General features: G+C 39.8%; 1 protein-coding gene across 2 annotated transcripts in view; it reads right to left on the reverse strand.

The window, feature by feature from the left end:
- The window catches only part of WDR17 (WD repeat domain 17), a 107,727-nt gene extending 84,951 nt beyond the window's left edge, over window positions 1-22,776 (reverse strand). For both annotated transcript variants that reach the window (XM_032329119.1, XM_032329118.1), the window contains exons 1-3: window positions 22,660-22,776; window positions 21,671-21,741; window positions 8,474-8,837 (exon numbers count right to left, since the gene is read on the reverse strand). The gene's annotated coding sequence lies outside the window, so the exon portion shown is untranslated. The remainder of the gene's footprint in view (window positions 1-8,473; window positions 8,838-21,670; window positions 21,742-22,659) is intronic.
- Window positions 22,777-23,352: the final 576 nt, after the last annotated feature.

The raw sequence follows: 23,352 nt of genomic DNA on the forward strand, positions 1-23,352 counted from the left end.
AGTTTAAGCTTCCTAACAAACTAAGTAAACATGTGAGATAATCACAGACCATTGCTTATTCCAACAGGGTAGAATGAAGTATAAAATAAATGGCATTGCTCACAATTACTCTCTTTCATTTGCCTATATCTGCCCTGCCTAAAGTCATGGTAGGATAGGTTAGGGGAGAGGATGGGGGTTGGAAAGACTCAGGATATGCACACAGGCCTCGTGTAAGGGCCTCAAGATGACCGTGATCGGGGACCATCTGTCTGCTCTCCTTACTATGAACAGATACTCTTGAGGCATCTGTCAGTGAAGGGCAGATGACAGAAGCATTACCTCAGACAATCTGGGGGAGCCGGCCATCCCAACCAGATTACAATTCTACATAAAAATGTCAAGAGGAAGTCTGAGTTAGAGAGCAGACACAAAGTTTACCTGGTGTGCTTACCCGGTGTGCTCCGAAACCTCAGAATGATTCTATAAACTGAAAAGACTGCTACTTACAAGACCCTGGCTTCCAGCAACAGCAGAAAAGTATGTACACACACACACACACACACAGACACACACACACACATACTTGCATGCATATCGCATATGTATACACACCTCTCTAATTCTATTACGCACAACTAGAAAATCTGGATAAAAATATGTAAAATCTCAAACCAAAAAAGAACCCCAAGAGAAGTTCAAAGGGTCTACCGAGGCACTTTTTCTTTGGCAGTAGTGGCAGGGTGGGGGGTGGGGGCAGGGAATTCTACTTATTCCCCAATAAGATCTGCCTATGAAAGTAGTAGCTAAAATACTGAAAAGTTATGGAGAGCTTCAGTATTTCCATGGGGCCTGAGGGGGAAAAAAACCTGGAATTCAGATGCTGACAAAGAAAGAAGTGATGTAACATTGGTGTCCTTTCAGTGAGAGCTACCTGGGTCTACATTTTAAGATAAAGACTGAAATAGAATGAGACTGTCCCTTACAAGGACTGAGGCTCAGCTTCAGATAAATTCAATGACAGGATTTGGTTGGTCTTCCCTATCCTACTGCTTTCTAAAATCAAAAGTATATGTTCTCTCTGGAGTAAGATACCATTAAATTTTCAGGCTGGAAAGTAGTCAAAGAAATTCCAGAGAGCAACAGGCCCCTCTCTGAAGAGAGAGAACACACTAATAGTTTCACCATCGACAAGGCAAGGGAGAAAGATGTGATTGTCACAAAAGCAGGTAAGAAAACCAAATCAGATAAAATGTAATTCCCCAAAGGCCAAAGTGAACTAGAGCATCAGTTTAAGAATGACTAGATGCAAGTTGGGTTTGCACTCAGTTGTGAGATCTTCTCCACGGGCCTCAACTGGGTACTTAGGAGAAAGACTGGGGGCAAATCAGACATGGTCCCCCTCAGTGGCTCAGACACGCAGGAAGCAACCGGCTGTAGAGAGCTGACGGGCATGAAACACTACATATGTGCATGACTCCTCTCATACAAAACAAATCCTTCAACTACTAGGAGAGAGAAAACAAACACCCTCACTGCCAGGGACAATGGGGGAAGAGAAAAAGCAAATCTTATCTGTCTCCAGGAAGAGACAGAAAGTCCTCCTTCCTGACCCCAGGTACTTCTGTGAGAAGGGAAGAAGCAAAAGCTGTCTGTCCCTGGGGGGTGGGCAGGAAGGCGTCTCAGACTCCCAGCCTGTACCAAAACAAAGCACAGATCTGCCACTGATTGAGGAGATGCAAAAAAATGGTCTCCTACTCAACACCCACCATAAATACAAAGCATAGTTTGGCCGCCCCAGAAAAGGCTTGGGGAGGAAAAGACACAAATCTCCTCTAAGAACCAGATTCCCCCAATCTGGGAGATAAAAATTGTAATACAGTCATACACTGGCATACAGTAATTAAAATGAACTATGTAGTAAGAATTCAAAGTCAAACATGAAAGTCAAATATACATATTGCATGATTCTATCTATAAAAAGCTTAAACACAAGCAAAACTAATCTACACTATTAGAAGTTATGAGAGAATTTTCTTCAGGCAGAAGGAAGTAGTGACAGGAAGCAGCCATGAGAGGGATTTCTAGAAAGCTTACAATCTTTCTTTTATGCTAATTATGCTAATGAGCACATTTTGCTGGTACAAAACACTAAACTGCACATTTCTGCTGTCAGGTATATAATCTAAATTTTAAAAATTACACACTAAAAATCCACAGCAGTGTTTTCTAATACTAACACAATTAAAAGGGGGAAAAACCCAAAATGAACTTGTCCATATACAGATACCCTATAATTGGATTCTGTTGGTAATTTCACTTGGACACTTTATTTCTTAGAGTTTTCAGCTTCACTTGCCATTCCCAGCCATCATATTTCAGGACACATTAGCTTAAGTCTCTCTCTTGAGATATGGCACTAATACCTCTTAATCCACAAAGTATTTTCAAAAGCAGTGACAGGGACAAGCAGATGAGGAAGATGGACACAAAGAATGATCTCACAGCAAGAAATGAGGAAAAACTGATCTACCTTGAAAAGCTGAAGGGGACCAAGGTGGACTACATTAGGATGCATGTTTGGCGATCCAAAAGGAATACTAAGAGGGAATGTGATGATTGCCATGACAGTCCAAGTGGTACCATGAATGTCACGCCCACGACACACCCTCTCACCCCTTAATTTCTGTTATCCCACCAGGAATGTGCACCTGAGCAGATCTCCACAAGCACATTCCAACATGCCTAAAGAGATCCGTAGAGTCAGAGAGTTCCAACCCAAGCATTTCATGCTTCACCAGACCTTCAAAGCATTAAACAACCACATCCAAAGAACCACCTGAAAACTCAAATTTCAAAATAATCTCAAAGCTCACCCTTGAACACATCAGTACTGTTCACAGTACTCCCAACTTTTAGTGATTCTAATCATTCATAATGAAGTGATAAATCATATAGTATACTTCTCTTTAGCTTAGGTCACTTGGTGTTTTTAATGTGTAGTTATAAACAAAATAGATGAAAGCATAGTATTTTTAATCAGAGAAGAGAATATATACAAAATTAAAATAAAATGGACATTCTAAGACTAAACGACACCATATCTGAAATTCAGATCTCAGTGGATGAGTTTATTGATAGACTGAATACGGCAGAAGTCAGTATCAACGCAGTGGTATCAGTAACTAGGACATGGCAAAACTAATAGAGAAAAGAAAGAGTGAATAAAACAGAGAACAAGAAAGAGACAGGATATGCTGAAAAGTTACACATAGATGGAATGGGAGTCTCCAAGGGGGAGGAAACATAACAGAACCAATACTCAAAGAGAAAAAGAATGAGAAATTTCCAAAATCGATTTTAAAAAATCAAGTTCCTAGAGATCACCAAATCCTAAGCAAGGTAAGTTAAAGCAGAACTACATCTAGGCATACCACAGTTAAGATGCTGAAAACGATGGCCAAAGAAAAAAAATCTTTGACATGGTCACAATATTGTCAAAGATCAATCAAAATAACATAAGTCAAAAGATAATGTAATGACATTTTTAAAGTTAGGAGGGAAAAAAAATAACCACACACCTAGAATGCTACTCTACCCAGTGAAAATATAGCTGGAGGCAAAAATTATGGTATTTTCATACACACAAAAACTAGGGAATTTATTACCAGCAGTCTGGAACTAGAAAAACATTAAAGGGAGTTCTTCAAGCAGGACGAACATGGTCCCAGGCAGAAAGATGAAAATGCTGGCAGTAAGTAAGATCATCAGAAAGAGGAAATATGTCGTTAAATAGAAGTAGATACTAACTATACAATAATTGCAATGTCTTCTGAAGTTTAAAATATTTGTAATATTAACATATGCAAACAGTAACACAAAACGTTAGAGCAGATTAAATGGAGTTAGGATCCATGAAGAGGTAAAAGTAATCACTTCTATTAAATGGTTAAAAGTTAAAGTTACATGTTAGAATTTCCAGTATAACTACAAAAAAAAGAAGTATTAAGTGAATCGAAGGAAAATGTAATTAGTACAAAATTTGTGAAGAAGAAAACAGAAGTTTGTACATGTAAATCAAATTATAACACCTATACACCAAATGAGAAATGGATTAAAGTTACAAGTAAAAGTAAAATTGGCAATCTCCACTAGAAAGCTCAACCATATACGCTTTATAGGAGTCACACATTACTGGCAAGTTATAGGATGGTTGAAAGTCAAAAGCAGTAAATTATTTACTAGAAAAATATTAACCAAATAAAAGCTCTTATAGTTGTATAAATAAAAAATAAATTTTAAGGCAAGAAATATTACTAGAAAGACAGAGGGATGTTACTGAAGAATAAAGGGGGATCTGACTAAATGATACGGCGGTTCTGAAACTGCTCCTGCATGACGGGATGTGCAAACGTATAAAGTGAGAATGACAGAATTGGAGGAGAAATATACAGATCTATAATCATAATGGGAAACTTGAAGTAATAAATCTCAGTATCTGCTAGAAGAGGAAATCCAGTAGAAGTGGGAAGGACCCAAACATAGTCAATAAAATCGGCCCAAGTGACGTATACAGACTACTGTACCTAACAATGACAGAGTCCCCATTCTTTCCAAAGATGAGCCACGTGCTGAACCATAAGGAAAACCTCGCCAAACTCCTAAATATGGGGATTCTTTGAGTATATTTTCTGGTCACAATGGAATGAAGTCTGAGATTAATAAAAGAAAGATGAGTAGATAATCCATGGCTGTCTGGCAATTAAATAATGCACTTCTAAATAATCCTTGGTTCAGAGAGGTAAAAATGGAAGTTAGAAAATATTTAACATTAGATAGCAAAGCCACACAAATACAAATTTGTGTGTTATAGCTAAAGCAATGCTTGGAGGTGAAGGGCTAAATCCTTCATTATATTTTTCTAACAGAAAATGGGAAAGGAGTAACTCAAAGTTTTACCGAGAAATTCAAAGATTTAACTATCTCAAAAAGCTATGAAAAAATTTAAAAATGCAGGAAAAGGAAATAACTCTGAAAAGAGGAGAAAGCATATTTATATTTACAAACATATAGTCGAGAAAATCTTCTAAAACAAATGCTGGTTCCCTTAGGTCAACTTTTAAAAGACTTATCAAGAAAAAAAAAACAGAAAAAGTAAAAATATCAGTAAGTAAAAATATCAATATCAGGAATAAAAAAAGATATCACTGTAGGAAATACTGACAACCAAAAAAGAGTAAGAGACTATTATGAACACATGTGCAGCAATATAATAGATAAACTTGGATGAATGGATAAATTCTCCAAAAAACACAAATTACCGAAGTTGATGAAAGAATGAGAAAATCTAAGAAGCAGGAATATGAGTCTACAATTAAAACTTTCCCACAGACTATCTCTCAGGCCCAGATGGTTTCACTGGCAAATTTTTGCAAATATTTACAGAAGATTTTTTACACAAACTCTTCGAGAATATAGTAAAAGGAATCACTTATTAATTTTTTACACACTGCCAAAACCTAAAAAAGATTTTAAAAGAGAGGGAATTACAGAGCAATCTCTCTCAGAAATTAAATATAAAAATCCCAAACAAAAGAGTAAAAACATAACATGTTAATGGATAATAAGATTTACTACTATAAAGATGTAAATTGCCTCAAAATTAATCTACAGATTCAATACAGTCACAATCAAAATTCCAGCATGTGGGGTGCCTGAGTGGCTCAGTGGGTTAAGCCTCTGCCTTCAGCTCAGGTCAGGATCTCAGGGTCCTGGGATAGAGCCCTGCATCAGGCTCTGCTCAGTGGGAAGCCTGCTTCCATGCTCCACCCCTCACCCCAGCCTCTCTGCCTACTTGCAATCTCTGTCAAATAAATAAATAAAATCTTAAAAAAAAAAAAAAATCCCAGCATGTTTTGTTTTCCATGAGTGTTGTTTAAATTAACAAGATAATTCTAAAATTTACATGGATATGTAAATGGCCAAGAAAAGTCAAGGCAGTGTTGAATAAGGCTGAAGGTTTACACTATTAGCTAACAACACTTCTTATAAAGCTATCATAATTAAGCCCCGCATGGGGTTCTCTGCTCGGCGGGGAGCCTGCTTCCCCCTCTCTCTCTGCCTGCCTCTCTGCCTACTTGTGATCTCTCTATCAAATAAATAAATAAAATCTTTAAAAAAATAAAAAAGTAAAAGTTAGCCAGAGAGTGGGAGAAAATATTAACAATACATATATTTTTAAAAAACTCATCTACCACTAAAAAACAAAAACAAAAAAAGACTGGCAAGCCAATAGAAAAATGAACATAAGACTTTGGACAAAAGACAAAAGAACTTCATAATCACAAAAAGAGGGCAATGAACATATGAAAATTGTCCATTATTACTGCAGGTTAAAACCACAAAGAGATACTGCTACATTTCCAACAGAAGGGCTAAAATGCACAATAGCACAGGCTGGCAAGGCTGCGGAATAATTGAAACTCATATGCTGCTCCTGGGAATGTAAATTGAAACAAACAATCTGAACAACTCATTGGCAGGATCCTCTAAGGCTGTGAACAAATATACACCATATGACCCAGCCTTTCACTCCTAAGTGTTAGCCAACAGCAATGGGTAATATGGGTATCTATGGTCACCAAAGACCTGTATTATAATGTTCAGAGCACCTCTATCACAGGACCAAAGTGGAAACGGCTCAGGTCTATGGTAACAGCAGAATGGATAAATAACTGGTGTGTTCGTACAATGGAAGGGGTTGCAATAATGAGAATAAATGACAACAGCTCCAGGCAACCTGTAGAGACGAGTCTCACAAACACAATGCTGATTGAAATGAGCTAGACACAAAGATAATATTATGATCATATTACTCCGTTTACATAAAGCACAAAAACAGACAATATTCACCTATTCTGCAAGAAGTCAGGACAGAGGTTAACCTTGGTGGAGGTTGTGAATGATGGTAACACTCTGTTTATCCTTACGAAAATCTATAATCTAAAAAAAATTCAGAGAAGAATTGTCTCTGGATGATAGGTTTCTTTGAATCCTAGTTATCACAGCCAGAAAGTTCTTTTTAATGAATCCTCGTATCCTGAAAGTTTGACCAAGGTTCCTAACTGGAATCTCTAAATTGATCTAGTCTAAAAATAAAAAATGACTTGCACTACAGCAATTTAAGAGGTCTAAAATGTCCAGTACATGTTACGGTGTATCGTAAATAAAATATTTTAGTTTTTTTAGACTACCTAATGGAATTCCAGGTTAACTGCTATATACTAATTTGATTTTCTAAGAAAACCTATTTTGAGCAGTTTCTTAAATATACTATATTTCTAAGATACATAAATGTGGTCTCTGTCAAAATTCAAAGAAAAACATTTCCCGTTTTTATGAAAGTGATTCTTTTTATGAAAGTGGACACAGCAGGAAGATTATTATCAACTGTTCAAAATATCTATATTTTTAGATAAGACTGCATTTCTCTGTATATACGTCATCTTTGCCTTTGCTATTTCATAACACCTAGAACAAAAAATAAATGAATTCAAAATGTCCTTGGAAAAACATCTCATAAAATGCAGATGAACCGCTATTAGAGAAAATTTTTTGAAAAAGAGAAGAAAGTGTATTACTAAACTCTATTTGCCCAGATTCTGGACGGTGAAATGCACCCGGTATGCACTGTCTACCTGAAGAGCAGGGGTGTGCCGTCTGCAGCAGGGGTGAATGATGCCCCCACCTGTATCTGAATGATGAAGGCAGAAGCTCCAGGAGATACCCTCCATCATCAGATGGGGGTTCCCCTCAAGGAACAGCACAACAGCAGACCTCTGAAAACGAGAGCTAGACCTCTGAAAGCTTCTTGGACTTCATACCTCCAGCCTTTTTTCTTTTTCCTGTGTGAGAGAAACAGACTTCTATCTTGCTTAAGCCCCCATGATTTTGCATTTCTTTATTACGTTTGAACAAACCTTGGGTAGGCTCTTAGCCTGCATCATTCCAAAGTCATATTTTAGAAAGCAGAATTCATCAATAATGTCCATTGTTTATCACCTTCTTAATCGTCTTTAAGTAGAAGTAACTCCCAGGCTTTCATCAGCACAGGCAGGTACTATGATTAAAATTCAGTCACTACTGTCCACCCTACTACAACAGGCAGAGCTGGGGTTTCCCTATTTTCCTGTCCCGAATGTATCTCTGGGCAACCACCTCATACTCAACGAAAAGCAACTCTATCCATGTGTATCTGCTGTATCACGTTATTCCATTCATTTCAGCAAATATTGAGTGGGTGTTTATCATAACTAGGCACTAATGCTGGTTACGAAAGATGCAAAGATGACAAGAAACAAACAGGGACAAGAAAGCCCTGCTTCAAGAAGCTACAGCATCAGGAGAGCCAGATACAGCCCATGACTGCTTGTTGTCTAACCAACAACATTTCCTCCTCTCTCCTCCCCTACCCACAGAAACCCAGAATACTCACGTGCAGGTGAGGACCAGGCTTCTCCTATTGCTAGGAGGTGAATGATGCTGGTCTAAACCAGCCGTACTAATATCATCCCCCGGGATAATCACTGCACTAAGTGTGGGCATGTGACTCAATTTCAGCGGATGAAATGTAAGTAGCGTTCTCTGATGTCCCTCTCCCTCTGCCACTTTGGACCTGGACACTGGCGTGCTGCTGTGGCTGCAAGAGCTATCTTGAATCCATGACATAAAGGCCAAGAAAACTCCAGAAATGTTGCAATGCTAACACTGTGATGCACCATCTTCAGTCACTTGTTCTACATTTTTTTAAATCTCTCTTGAAGTCACTGGTTTTCTGTTATTTACATTTTACTTCTTTTCTGAGAGACACAAATCAATGTATGAGACAATTTTCAGTAGCTGCTCTTTTTAAAAATAAATTTTATTTATTTATTTGACAGAGAGAGACACAGCAAAAGAGGGAACACAAGCCGAGGGAATGGAAGAGGGAGAAACAGGGCTCCTGCAGAGCAGGGAGCCCCACGCGGGGCTGGATCCCAGGACCCTGGGGATCATGACCTGAGCAAAGGCAGACATTTAATGACTCCGCCACACAGATGCCCCAGTAGCTGCTTTAATAGAGAATGAGCAAGGGTTTATAGGAGTGAAAAGACAAATCTGCTTTAAGTGCTTAATAAGGCTGTCCAAAAAAAGAGAGAGAAGGGGCGAGAGAGATGTGAACTTTCATGCAAAAATTATTTTTCTATGCCTAAAGAATCATGGTACCTGAGGAAAACAGTGACTTGTCTGCCAGACAAGAAGGCAAAGATAAAATGATGGAAAATCATGTAGATCGGGGTGAGGACTGTGGATTTTATTTTCCACGGGACAGGGAGTCCTTGAAGCAGTTTAAGCGGGGTGATAATGACATCAGATTTCCCGATTTACAAATATTACCCTGGCACTCAGAGTAGAAGACTCGTGGGCAACAGGGCAGCAAAACATACAGAAGTAGGTGACAAAGGATGAGGCTGAACTGTTAGCCTGTGGGAAGTGAGCGCCAGGGAGGACCCCGGGAAGACTGTTTCTCAGCTGGCTGGCCAAAGGACAGAGGCTGTTAGGAGGGGGACAGGCCCCGGGTAAAGCTCTACTGAGATATACTGACTCTGAGTGTGTGCAGGACATGTGGGTAGCTAGGCCTCCAATAAAAGAATAAAGATCAGGAACCAAATAATGAAAACCAGCTACAGGCAGGCATAGAGAATACTTACATTACTGATAATTCATTCCTAGGCTCTATTCTTCTGATACTAATGCATTACTTAATTAATCTGCATTTCATTACCTACATATTATAAAGTCCACAACGATTAAAATGTAAGCATAGCTAGAGAGACAAATAGCTAAATATAAGTTTAATTAAAACTCGTTATACTTTCAAATTCCAACTGAGGAGTGTTGTCCTCCCAGGCTTCAAGGTTCAAAGCCCTATTTTGTTCACAGCTCAGTCTGCCCGAAGTCTCCGTGTTTTAGAAGCATAAGAGGTGTTCCAGCATTTCTCGTGGCTTCCATCAGTGTCTCGTGACTTCCCTTTAAACACGGCAGTGAACATCTGTTGTCTGCCTCCCCATCGTCTTCCTTCCTTTCTTTCAGAAATAGCTCTGCAGTTTTGTCTGGCGATCCCCAAACATCTGCTTTGGTCCAGGTTTAAGTGGAAGCCCCGTCTGAACTCGAGCAGGTGGTTCCAATTTACACTAACCACTTCCTGGGCCGTGGTGATGGTTCAGTGACAGGAACACAGCTTAACTGTGTCTAAGCATGAAACAGGGCTTTTGTAAGCACTACTCCATCCTCTGTCGACATGAGAGCCACAGTGAGCCTGAAATGAAAGCCAAGGCAACCATCGGGCTCTCAAGAGAAGCGATCTAGAACCGCTGCAGGCTACTACCTAGAGTGTGAGAAAAGCCAGCACAGGAGACAGGGGGACTGAGTCACAAGGACAGTAAATGACACGCGCACGCTACCTAACTTTAGACTTTTAGTTACATGAATAGCAATACCTGTGGCATTTTCTGTTGCTGAAATGGAAAGAATTCTAACTGGCTCTTATAAGATCATAGAAAACACACACACCAAAAAGCCTTCACAGCAGTGCTCAAAACAACGTCTCGCAACATTCCAAGGGGAAATCCCAGTATATACCAAAGTTCTCTAATTCTGTCTTAGGTACTAGTGTCCTAGTAGGTCATCCACAGTACTGTTAGAAAGTTAAAACGTCTTTCTCCCCAAAGTATGTCTAAATGAACACTACTGCTGCCTCACTAGCTGTCCCCCATTCAGAGAAACAAGATCTGCGTCGCTCAGACGATCCCGTGTCATGGGAGCCGGAACGCTGCCTGTCACTCCCTTCACGCACTTCTTCGTGTGCACTCCACTCCATCTATGACCTCTACTATTCCTACTCAGCAACTACAAAAACAACAAACAAAAAACCCCCCACAAAACCCAGCTACTAGAAAAGAAATATTGGACATAAGAGAGTACCATTATACTCCGGGAAGTGTAACTCTTTAATTATATATTACAAATGGAAGGAAAAAGCACAAAAGTATTTGTATTTTTTAATGTATTTCCTCCATCCATTTAGTCAGGGTGGAGAGGAAAAAAGTCCATCTCAGGACAAAAGAACCACACTAGGAAATGAAAAGCATGCTAGATGATGGCAATTAGGTCAGGATATTGACCTAAGTTTTGGTTTTGTTGAGATTTTTATATTGATCAAATAGTGATATAATTGATCCACCGTTCAAGAAGACAGAGACTGGGCTCGCAGCAATCTGCATATTGTCTTTTGAGTCTCCTTTACGGGCATCCTCTCATTCAAGAATAAGAATGAGGATACTGGGGCGCCTGGGTGGCTCAGTGGGTTAAGCCGCTGCCTTCGGCTCAGGTCATGATCTCAGGGTCCTGGGATCAAGTCCCGCATCGGGCTCTCTGCTCAGCAGGGTCCTGCTTCCCCCTCTCTCTCTGCCTGCCTCTCCGTCTACTTGTGGTTTCTCTCTGTCAAATAAATAAATAAAATCTTTAAAAAAAAAAAAAAAGAATGAGGATACTATCAGCTAAGATAAAAAGGCTCTGGGATGAGAGTCAAAACAACGATCGTGAAGAAACTAAAAGGCAAGAGCAGAAGAGAGATCCACATCAAAGAGCCCTAAAAGGCAGAATTCGAAACAAAACAAAACAAAACTTGTATTAGTGATTTCAGAAAACAAGTAAAAAACCTCAAAAGCATTATGGGAAGTGATGCCTGGGTGGCTCAGTGGGCTAAGCATCTGCCTTCAGCTCAGGTCATGACCCCAGGGTCCTAGGATCGAGTCCCACACCAGGCTCCTTGCTCAGCAGGGAGTCTGCTTCTCCCTCTGCCTGCTGCTCCCCCTGCTTGTGCTTTCCTCTCTCTCTGTCTGACATATTAATAAATTCTTAAAAAAAAAAAAACAACATTATGGGCAACAGAAAGATTTTTTTTAATTAGAGAGTAAAGGAAACATACCAGTATACAGGAGATGAAAACCCAAACTACATATTATAAACACGTTTAGAGATGACTCAAGCACAAGTAAAATAACAGAAATAAAAGCAACAACCCAGTAAGTAGCCAAAACAACACTACTTGAACTGAAAAAGACCCTGATTAGAGAGGAATCCTGATTAGGACCCTGAAAGTAGTCTTATTTCAAGCAAAATACATTTTTCAAAAAGATCCATACATAGGTATAAGGCAAATTCAGGGATTAATTTAGTTTTTTACAACCCTATGAGTATCTAAGTAGAATTCTTAAAAATGTTTTGTACAAACGCAGAGAATTCAGACTGATGTCATCTCTCACCACTGCTGAACACGTATCAGAGGTACAATAACTATGTTAAATTCAACTATGATGACTTCACTATTCTATAAATGACCAAAATGTAATTTATGTGTGAAGGGAAAACAAAGAGAAAAACACTGTCATAGACACAAGAATTTAGAAGGCATTTACTCATGTAATATTCCTTTTAAAAATCATTTGAATAAAAAAATACAGGCTTTTGAAAAAATGAACCAGAACAATTCAAATATAGAAGTTCATGTAATTTAAAAATATATTAAGCAAAGAAACCTGAATATCTAAGTTATATGGTTAAAAAGTTATTAAAAAATAATTCAAAAGGGAAAAAAAATTCCAAAGGAATTATTGAAAGAGAAGACCAATAATATAAAAGTTATAAAAAAAAATTTAAAAATCCTGGTTTTCCCAAGTACTGAAATTAAGGGAAAGAAGAAAACAAAGGTACGCTAAATTTCTCATTTTACAAAAGTAATCAATAGACACAATTTATTTCTTGATATTTAGAGAGAAATTGACTCGAAGTATTTTTATAATTAAAAAATAATCGGGGCACCTGGGTGGCTCAGTGGATTAAGCCTCTGGCCTTCGGCTCAGGTTATAATCTCAGGGTCCTGGGATCAAGCCCTGCATCAGGTTCTCTGCTCAGCGGGGAACCTGCTTCTCCTCCTCTCTCTCTACCTGCGTCTCTGCCTACCTGTGATCTCTGCCTGTCAAATAAATAAATAAAATCTTTTAAAAAAAAATGCAAAAAGTGATAATGAATCAATGATTTGAAAAAGTTTTCTGAAGTTAACTTAATAGGCATGTTATGGTTATGTCCCAATATTCAAGAATCTACATACAATTTATATATATGTATAAACATATACACACAGACACATACACACATTTTTTTTTAAAGATTTTATTTATTTACTTGACAGACAGAGATCACAAGTAGGCAGAGAGGCAGGCAGAGAGAGGGAGGAAGCAGGCTCCCTGCTGAGCAGAGAACCTGATGGGAGGCTCCATCCCAGGACCCTGAGATCATGACCTGAGCCGAAGGCAGAGGCCTAACCCACTGATCCACCCAGGTGCCCCACATATACACATTTTAAAAACTAAAGGAATACACACCACAGGGTAAAGTGTTAGCTATTTCATAGCTGGAAATTTATTATTCCTTTGACTTGTTTATGTTTTCTAAAATTTTAATAATCCTTTCTCAATTTCATTCATTCATTCAACAAGTAGTTATTAAGCCCCAACTATGTGCCAGTCAGGCACTCATGAAAAAACACTCTGCAAAACACAAAAATCCTGCCCTTCCACAGTTCTTCTTCTTGAGGAAAGGAAAGAGAGAATGAACTAAGCAAACAAGGCAATGGCATCTATAAGAAGAGAATTTGTGGCACAGAGAAGAGAATGGAGGAAAAGAGGACAAGGAGTTCTGGAGACTGAGCTGGCGTGGCAATTTTTTTAAAAGACTCTGTGTGTGTGTGTGTGTGTGTATGTATTTGTTAGAGAGAGAGCACAAGCAGGGGGAGCAGCAGGCAGAGGGACAAGTAGACTCCCCCATTAAGTAAGGAGCCCAATGTCCAACACGGGGCTGGATCCCAGGACCCTGGGAACATGACCCAAGCTAATGGCAGACACTTAACCGACTTGAGCCACTCAGACACCCCTCACATGTCAATCTTAAAAGATGGGGGTATGGGTGATACTGAGGGGACACTAAGCAAAGACTGGAAGGAGATGAGAAAGGCAAAATATACAGGCATCTGGTGTCCAGTGCGGAAAGCATGCTGAGCCAAAGCAAAGGTGGAAACCGAAGCTTGTGGCCGGTTTGAGAAACACTGAGGAAAATCAATAAAAGGATATAAAAATGTATTCAAACATCAGAGACATATCAGGATGCGGAGAGTCAAGGTAGTTTTGTTTAACTCACCTTTATAATCTCCGGAATTCTGCAAATTTTCTTAATAGAACTATACTGATTATATTAACAAAAAACAACAAAACCCTAAAAACTTCTTGCTAAAAAATCAGTGTTTAAAATTCGATTAAATCTATGTTCAGAGCTATGCAAAAAAATTTTTTTGTAATTATATAATCAACATGTGCTCATTAGAAAATATCTGGAAACTGCCTCCCAAAATGTGTTTTTTAATAAGCCATGGGCTCACTAACTTGAGATCTTCTTCCTCTGTCTAGCATCCGTTAATTCTACAGGACCACTATTCTCACTGATACAAAGATGAACGAAACTTTTAAAAACCTTTATATCAATGCATTTCAAAGTGTGGGTCTTACTTCTCTTGCATCAGAATTAACCGAGAAACTTGCTAAAGTTGCAGGTTCCTGGATCATACCCCAAAGCTAGTGGATCTGAATCTTATAGTAGAGCCTGGAAACCTGCTTTTTTTTTTTTCCCTTAAGTTTTTATTAAAATTCTAATTAGTTAACATATCATGCAATATTGGTTTCAGGAGAATTTACTGATTCATCACGTACATCCAACACAGTGTGCTAACCACAACTGCCCTCCTTAACAGCCATCACTCACTGAGCTCATTCCCCACCCAGCTCTCTCCAGGAACCCTCAGTTTGTTCTCGAGAGCTAAGCATCTCTTATGGTTTGCCTCCCTCTTTTTTTTCCTTCCCTTATGTTCAGCTGTTTCATGGAAATCTGCTTTTTAACATTACCCCTGGATGATTTATATGCACAGTAAAGTTGGAGAACTACTTAGATAGTTTAAGGACAGTAAAGATAATTTAGCTGAAAAACTGCCTCTAGAATCTTGTACTGACCAAGATTCAACTCTTAAATTTCTACCATTCCTAAATTTACCTTTCCTGAGCTTGGCCGGGCAGTTTCTGTCAGCATGCCCAGCATATGTCAAATCATGATGTTCTTAAAAGCTTACATGGTAAAATAGGTCACAACAAGCACATGGTATTAACGTACGTTAAAATCCTGGATTAGTTAGCAAACAGAAAAGATTAAGGTCATTATGGTAGTGCTAGTTTGGACTCACAGAGCGATCACTCACGCCAGCACAAATTCAATTTGATCAAGAAAACACACTCGTTATAAGCCCAAGACACTGATTTAAAGATTTCATCATCCACCTACACAGACTCTTTCATCCATCTGCACATTTATTTTTACACTTTCCTACACTTTAACCCCCCAAATGAAAATTATGTGGATTTAAATTATGGAATTAGTTTTCTTAGGTGGTTGGAGGGTTTTAGAATCTCGAGCTGCAATGTGGGGATAACTCTTAATTTGACTGAAGAAGTAATCCACTTTTCTTGAACAAAAGGATCATGTATATACCTCAGTGTGACCATTCTGAGTCAGCTAAAGAAAAGCAGAGGAGGGGTGAAATCATATAAATTTTCACCCATAAACTAGTAAGTTAGAGGAAAATATTCTTTTGACAGAAACATTTTAATATAAGTATGTACTTGTCATAAAAAGATATAGGATTATTTCTATATTAGGGTATGGAAAAATATGTAGCCTTATTTTTTTATTTTATTTTTTTTTTTTAAGATTTTATTTATTTATTTGACAGACAGAGATCACAAGTAGGCAGAGACAGAGAGAGAGGGAAGCAGGCTCTCTGCTGAGCAGAGAGCCCAACGCGGGACTTGATCCCAGGACCCTGAGATCATGACCTGAGCCGAAGGCAGCGGCTTAACCCACTGAGCCACCCAGGTGCCCTATTTTATTATTTTTTAAAGATTTTATTTATTTATTTCACAGACAGAGATCACAAGTAGGCAGAGAGGCAAGCAGAGAGAGAGGAGGAAGCAGGCTCCCGGCTGAGCAGAGAGCCCAATGTGGGGCTCAATTCCAGGACCCTGGGACCATGACCTGACCCCGAAGGCAGAAGCTTTAATCCACTGAGCTACCCAGGTGCCCCTGTAGCCTTATTTTTATAAACAGGATCATTACTCCTGAATGAAAACTTGAGAAGCTATGCCATGAATCATTTTGTAAACCAGGACCCCCTCCCCCTTCTATTAGTTTCTTTTGTGGGTCATACCTTTTTTATATGAGTTTTTAAGCAAGGGTGGGCCTTTATGCTTATCTGTTTGAAAATAAGGATTCCAATTTGGAAGAAACTATTACTTGGACTGGCATTTTCTCATTCTTGGCAAGTGGTATTAAAAATTATTTTGATAAGTCAATTTAGAAAAACCAGCAAAGGAAATCCAATGGTGTTAAAGCTGGAAAGCTTTAAAATGAACAGAAATAGCCCACATAAGTCACTAAATCCAAAAATGTCTTCAATGTATGCATCCATACATTGATAGAAGGCCTGAGATAAATCCTAAAGTTTGATAAGTGAAGGGTTGCGTGGGCTAAGTCAGGACAAATGCAGATCAGATAGGTTGCTTATTTACTTGATAGCCCATCTGTCAAAAATTATGCTCTTAGGCAACATAAAATTCCCCTCAAAGATGAATTAATGTAGTTAATAATGAAGATTAAACATTATGTCCAAAAAGCTACTATCAGATGTTTATGAAATGTACCCACTATTATGTTTTCAGGAATTAATTCATTTATTTGGCAGTTCATGGTGCTCCCAAGTTTCAAAAGTGGAATTATACAATGGCCATTACCAGCTCATGAGGTGTTGGGGTCCAACAGCATAATGTACCTTATATCAGTACTTTCCAAACCCTACCTTGTTTAAGAATTACTCGAGGCTTATTAAAACAGATTCTGATCTCTCCCTTAGAGATTCTGATCAGTTCAGGGCCTGATATGAGAATCTGCATTTCTAACAAGCTCATAGGAAAGCTGCTGGTCTAAGGTACTTCGAGTAATACTGCTCTAGATGGCATCTGGTACCAGAGTGGCACAAAGTCTAGAAAATAAACATCTAACTTCAAAGTGATACCTAATAGTAACCATCATCTAGATGGTTACAACTTCCAAAAGTTTCTTATTTTTAGTATTCAACTGTATTTAGTATTTAACTGGAGATGTGATGGCTAAGAGCACTAAGGTACCACGGAGATGTATTGGGATAAAGAATTTTTAAAATAACTGAATCCCCAAGAAAATCACATAAGACTTTGAAGCAAAACTTAACTTGTATTAATGAACAAATCAATGAATGATACAAATTGTGGGAAAACACTTTCTAAGCAATATTTTAAGTAACCCTTCCATATGATGAAACCAAACACATGTACAGTGTTCACTTTGTACAGTAATTATTTTAACAATATAGAATAAACATAAAAGTGATGTAATTCCTAACTACTCCAAGTTTTGAATTAGGTATTCAAAAAAATGTAATGAAAGAGAAAATGATGGGGCACCTGGGTGGCACAGTGGGTTGAGTGACTGACTCTTGATTTCATCTCAGGCCTTGGTCTCAGGGTTGTGGGATCGGGCCCCACAGCAGGCTCCCCCCATCAGCACAGAGTCTGCTTGAGATTCTCTCTCCCTCTCCCCTGCCCCCTCCACCTCCCCTATCCACTCATGGGCTCTCTCTGTCTCCCTCTAAAATAAATAGATAAATATCCTTCCCCCCCCCCAAAAAAAGAAAATGATGCTGGTGACATATTCTATACTTCTTTAGGGAGCAGCATAATGCAGAATATCAGAACCCCAAGTTCTATATCAGCTTTCCCACTGACTCATTTTGAGCAACATATCATTACGTGTTTAGTGACCTCATCTACAAAATAAGGGTGTTAGATTAACTGGTCTCTAAGGAGCCTTCCAGCAAACATTCTGAAATGACTCTAATAAGCCTATTTACCATACTTACCTTCAAAATAAAATGTTAACTCTTGATGAAAATTCATCCGTACTGTTTTATCTTAAAGGACCAAATTTAATTAAATATTACCTGCTTCATATTAACCAACTGTTTAATTTTCAAGACTCCATATGGAGGTGTTTTACATAGTAAAGGGCAGGTTTTCCTACAGCACATCAAACATGAGTGCTCTCTGTAATGAGAATTATTTTCTCCTTTCCAATTTGAAAGTTTTTGTGTGTAAGATAAGAAATTGAATTTATTATATATAATTGCAAATGAGGCTGCCTGGGATATTGGTCCTTGCTCACAACCTACTGTGTCAGCAACCTGGAAGAAAATGAACCTAAGAATAAGGAAGACAACTGAACTCCTCTATTGTGAGTTCTCAATGGCTGAGCATTCGAATCTCTAAATTAAGGACTGAAGGTAGTAACATCCTTACCAAAGCATGAAAAATTATTTCTTATATCTCTTCATAGAGTTTTCCTGAATGTGACCATTATCAATAATCCCTATTAATAGCAAATAACTGATAAATTATCTGCTGTATGGTCTTACTGTAGAAAATTTTTATTACTATCTATTGTTAATATATATGTAATTAAAATGCAGAATTGCAGAGTTTTAGGAGTAATTAGGCTAGAAAATCACAGCAGGTCCCACCTGTAGAGTAATAAAAAGCAAGACTTCCGTCATTATTGTTTTTTAAATTCTCTCACTCCAGTAGACACCTGCATGACAAGTGTCTCCTATGGCTTCAAGGCAGGCTGCCTTTTCTACAACGTCTAGCCTATTTCAAATGTTTGAATTTCTCTTCAGTTACAGATCTAGTTTTTCCTAGTCATTGAAGTCAGGTAAAAACAACCTGAACCTTCTCTCCAAATGTGACAGCTCACGTTTTACTATTACAACTTTTGAAATCTTTCTAATCAATCATGATGAGATATTTTCTTGATACACAAAGGCATTGGTCAAAGCTGGTCATTTTATAATATGTCCCTATCAATATTTGTAACCAAAGTTACATGTTCTTCTTGAACATTTTAAGCAACCCCAGGTAAGAAAAAAGATTTTCCTTTAGGTTTCATTTCTCTATAGAATAAATTCTTTGGGGAATTTCTCAAATTCTCTTCAGGCATCCACATCTCAGTTCTTTCTTTCTTTCTTTTTTTTCTTTTTAAAGATTTTATTTATTTGACAGACAGAGATCACAAGTAGGCCCATAGGCTGGCAGAGGTTGGGGGGGCGGGGAAGCAGGCTCCTTGCTGAGCAGAGAAGCCCAATGTGGGGCTCGATCCCAGAACCCTGGGATCATGACCTGAGCGGAAGGCAGAGGCTTTAACCCACTGGGCCACCCAGGGGCCCCCACATCTCATTTCTTTCTCATAATCTCCAGGAAAGTTCTCATCAACAGTGAGAGAATCTCCATGTGATCATCACAGAACACAGCAAGTCTTGAATGTTGAAAAGTGCCAACCAATTCTTAGTTTAATATGTTTCTGATACAAAAGAAAAGAAAGCATCAGAGTTAATAAAGAAACCCCTCCCAAATTCCTAACATGATTCTTATGGATTAAAATACTCAATTCCTAGACAAACCATAAGAGACTCTTAATCTCACAAAACAAACTTCGGGTTGCCTGGGGAAGCGGGGGAGGGAGAGGGTGGCTGGGATGAGGACATTGGGGAGGGTATGTGCTAGGGTGAGTGCCGTGAAGTGTGTAAACCTGACAATTCACAGACCTGTACCCCTGGGGCTAATAATACATTGTATTTTATTTAAAAATTAAAAAAAATTTTCAGTTCCTGAAAAAAGTTCAGTTCCTGAAAACACACTAAAAGCTGTATGACTTCACTCAAATATTTCAGAGTAGATATACAAAATATAAAAGAAAATTAGTCGATTGTATACAGCAGTGATGAGGGAGCACGAGGCTGGCTGAGGACAAAGCAAAAGCTGGCGCCTTGTACCCCCCTCTCCATCTGCTCCCCCTCAGTCCTATGTGTAGCATCCCTCAGGCAGCCCTGACTGCCATGAACAATAAGCAAGAATTCTTTCTTGGTCATCGGCTCCAGACCTCAGCCCACCGAACCTCACCTAGGTTCTAGAACTTCATCAGTAGTAGTAAAGTTTGTATATACGGCATTGCCACGAATGGGTGAGTAAACTGGTGATTCAGTAATCTGATAAACTGTCACCTTTCTGGAATATACCAGATTTCAATAAATTCTGGAATATAGGAAGGAAATGTGAATCCTTCAAAACTGTTTGAATTTCATTTTGGTCTTCATTTCAGAGGTTAGGCAAAAAAAAATTAGGTAGTCTAGAGAATTTGAACAAATGTTATTGATCGTGATAACCTAATCACTTATGTTGGACTTCTATTAACTACCAGGGTAAAACAAAGAAAAATACAACTATTCCTAATTGTCTCTGAGTGATTTAAAAACCACCACTGGCTCCTCTGTGCCCAAGCTGAGGGCTAGAGGTAGAGACTAGAGAAAATAACAAAAACATTCTAGCCTTCATAGTCCCTCTACTGGGGGCAGGGGATTTAACAACATTTTTTTCCTAAGCTAAATTAATTTGTGACTTTCTAATATATGGAATTATTATGTAATGAATGAGTAACAGAAAATTTTAGCACACCAATATTTAGTAATAACGAATGAAGAACTTTTAAACTTTCGAGTAAATATACTTGATTTTTTTTCTCCACAGATACCCACAGTTCTTTACATATTTTTATAAATACTAGCACAGGAGAAAAAATCAAATCTATATAATAACATTCAAAGAGCCATTTTAGTATAAAGTTAACGGAGCTCACTTAAAATACATGTTTTTTATGTTGCATATAAGAAATAAATACAGTGCCCATTATATTTTGGGCTGTTCAGAGGGAACGAATGAATGAATGAATGAATGAGGATTTTTCTTTCCTTGTGTGCCCTTTGAAACAGACCATTGGTTTATTCCAATTGAGAAGACATCTCAAGAGCTCTTAATGATGACTTAAAACTAGCATTTGTGCCATCAAACTATAAACAATACAGTAAAGTATTTACTATTTCCCAAAATTTTGAGTTAACTGACAATTTTTCATAGTCACTTAATTTCTACTTTAATTTTAGATCACAGAACAGTAAAGACTGTCAGACCACTTGGCTCAGATTCCTGCCTTCATACAGATAAGACATAACTATGCCCATTTTCTTGCATACTTAAGCCAGTGAGACAGAATCTCAAAAGGACATTAAAAAGTGTTTTTTCGGGCGCCTGAGTGGCTCAGTGGGTTAAGCCGCTGCGTTCAGCTCAGGTCAAGATCTCGGGGTCCTGGGATCAAGTCCCGCATCAGGCTCTCTGCTCAGCAGGGAGCCTCCTTTCCCCTCTCTCTGCCTGCCTCTCTGCCTACTTGTGATCTCCGTCTGTCAAATAAATAAGTAAAATCTTAAAAAAAAAAAAGTGCTTTTTCCATAGTGGTTGTAATCACCATAAGCCCAGCATCAGCTCCCCCCAAGCAGGGTAGTGAGAATATCCCAAACCTGTTGTGTTGTATGATAATCACGGGGAGATTATTCTCTCACTACTGATGAGACCATTCCTGGAGACACATCTGTGAGAGAGAGATAGGGATACCTAAAGAGAATTTTATAAATTCACCGAATTTTAAACTTTAAATTTAAATTTTCTACAGAATTTACTCTGTAGAGAAAACCTAAAGGTTTTTAAAGTAACCTGAGGTTACTTAAACTATTCAAGAAGGACTTCTAACTTTGGTTATAAAACCTGGGAGGGAAAACGCGTTCCTCTCAGGGGTGTTCCCGAAATGCTCAGTGCAAGATTCAGAAACGGTCACTCTCTCTTCAAGCCCTCGTTCAAGACTGCCATCAGTCAATCAGCCAGGAGAAGTTACAAACACAAGTGGTACACAAAGTGGTCACTACATTTCATTCACATCCATTGCTTTTAAAAGAGTAAAAGTCATCTTAAGTTTGGCTCCTTTTAATATTTGCAGACAAAAATCTGGGAGGGTGTGGAAAAACAGGAAAGACTGTATTTTTTATGATTTACCAAACACTATTGCTCTCACCTTCAATACTGTCCTTTTCTGGTACCCACTTCCGTCTCACTCAAAGCCTTCTCGGTACAACCTAGTAAGACCATCTCCCAGAGGGTGGGAAATCTACACACAGGTGCCCGGCGGGCATACAGTCCGGACTCCGGACATGCATATACTTAATTACCTTAAAAATCAGAATAATGGTCAGTTCACAGTGCAGGGGCAGCTCAGGTGTCCAGACACACGCTGGCTGCTGCTTGTGCCTCGTGATCATCAGGTGCGTGACCCTAAAACTCCGGGGAGTCACGCATCGGGCTGTCGTGCGCAAAGCCCGGGAGGGCGTGCAGCACGCGCTCTGCTATCCTCACGGGCGCGGTGACACGCCCGCTCCCGCGACGCCACGCCGCCTCCAAGACCCCTCTTCACGCCTGCGCCAGCCCCCCTTTCCCCCGGCGCCCCGCGGCCCCTTACCTGGAAAAGGCGGCGACCGCAGCTGCGAACAGCGGGAGGTGCTGATGCGGGCGCGGCGGCGGCGCGAGCACGGCCCGAGCGCTCCCCAGCCTCCCCCGCGGCGTGCCTCGGGCTCCGGGGGCGGGGCGGCGGGACCGCGGGTTCCGTGGGGCGGGGAGGCGGCTCCTAGCGCCGGACCTAGCGCCCGACTCTCCTGGGCCCGCCCCCGCGGGCCACGTGACAGACATGCCGGTCCCTGATTGGAGCGCCCGGCTGGGAGGCGGTGGCGACTCCCGACCCGCGGAGACGTGTGTGCGGGAGCTTGGTTACCTAGCAACGGGGAGTCTGCGCGGAGGACGCGGTTCCCGGGCATTGGGCGGGGCTGCTGCGGAGTTTACCGGGAGGCCCAAAGTGAAGGAAAGCGGCGAACCCCCAGCGTTCCCGGAACCGGACGGTTGCCACATCCTGCGTCTGCACTTCCGAGGAGAGGGAGTCAAGCCCGCAGTAACTCGGGGCGTCTCCTGGAGCGGCGCGCAGAGGGCGGCGAGCCTCCGAGGAGGCCAGGCTGCCCGGCTCTGGGGCTGTCACCCCCTGAACCGCTATGAGTGCCCGGGGCTGTTTGTCTGAGTGGGCTCAGCTCGCGGGGGGACCCCTTGGAGGCAACCATTTGTCTTTATTAGAGGAGTTATGTGCAGTTAATATACCTGCCTTCAG

Source organism: Mustela erminea, chromosome 21, assembly GCF_009829155.1.
Source record: "Mustela erminea isolate mMusErm1 chromosome 21, mMusErm1.Pri, whole genome shotgun sequence".
Classification (NCBI taxonomy): domain Eukaryota; kingdom Metazoa; phylum Chordata; class Mammalia; order Carnivora; family Mustelidae; genus Mustela; species Mustela erminea.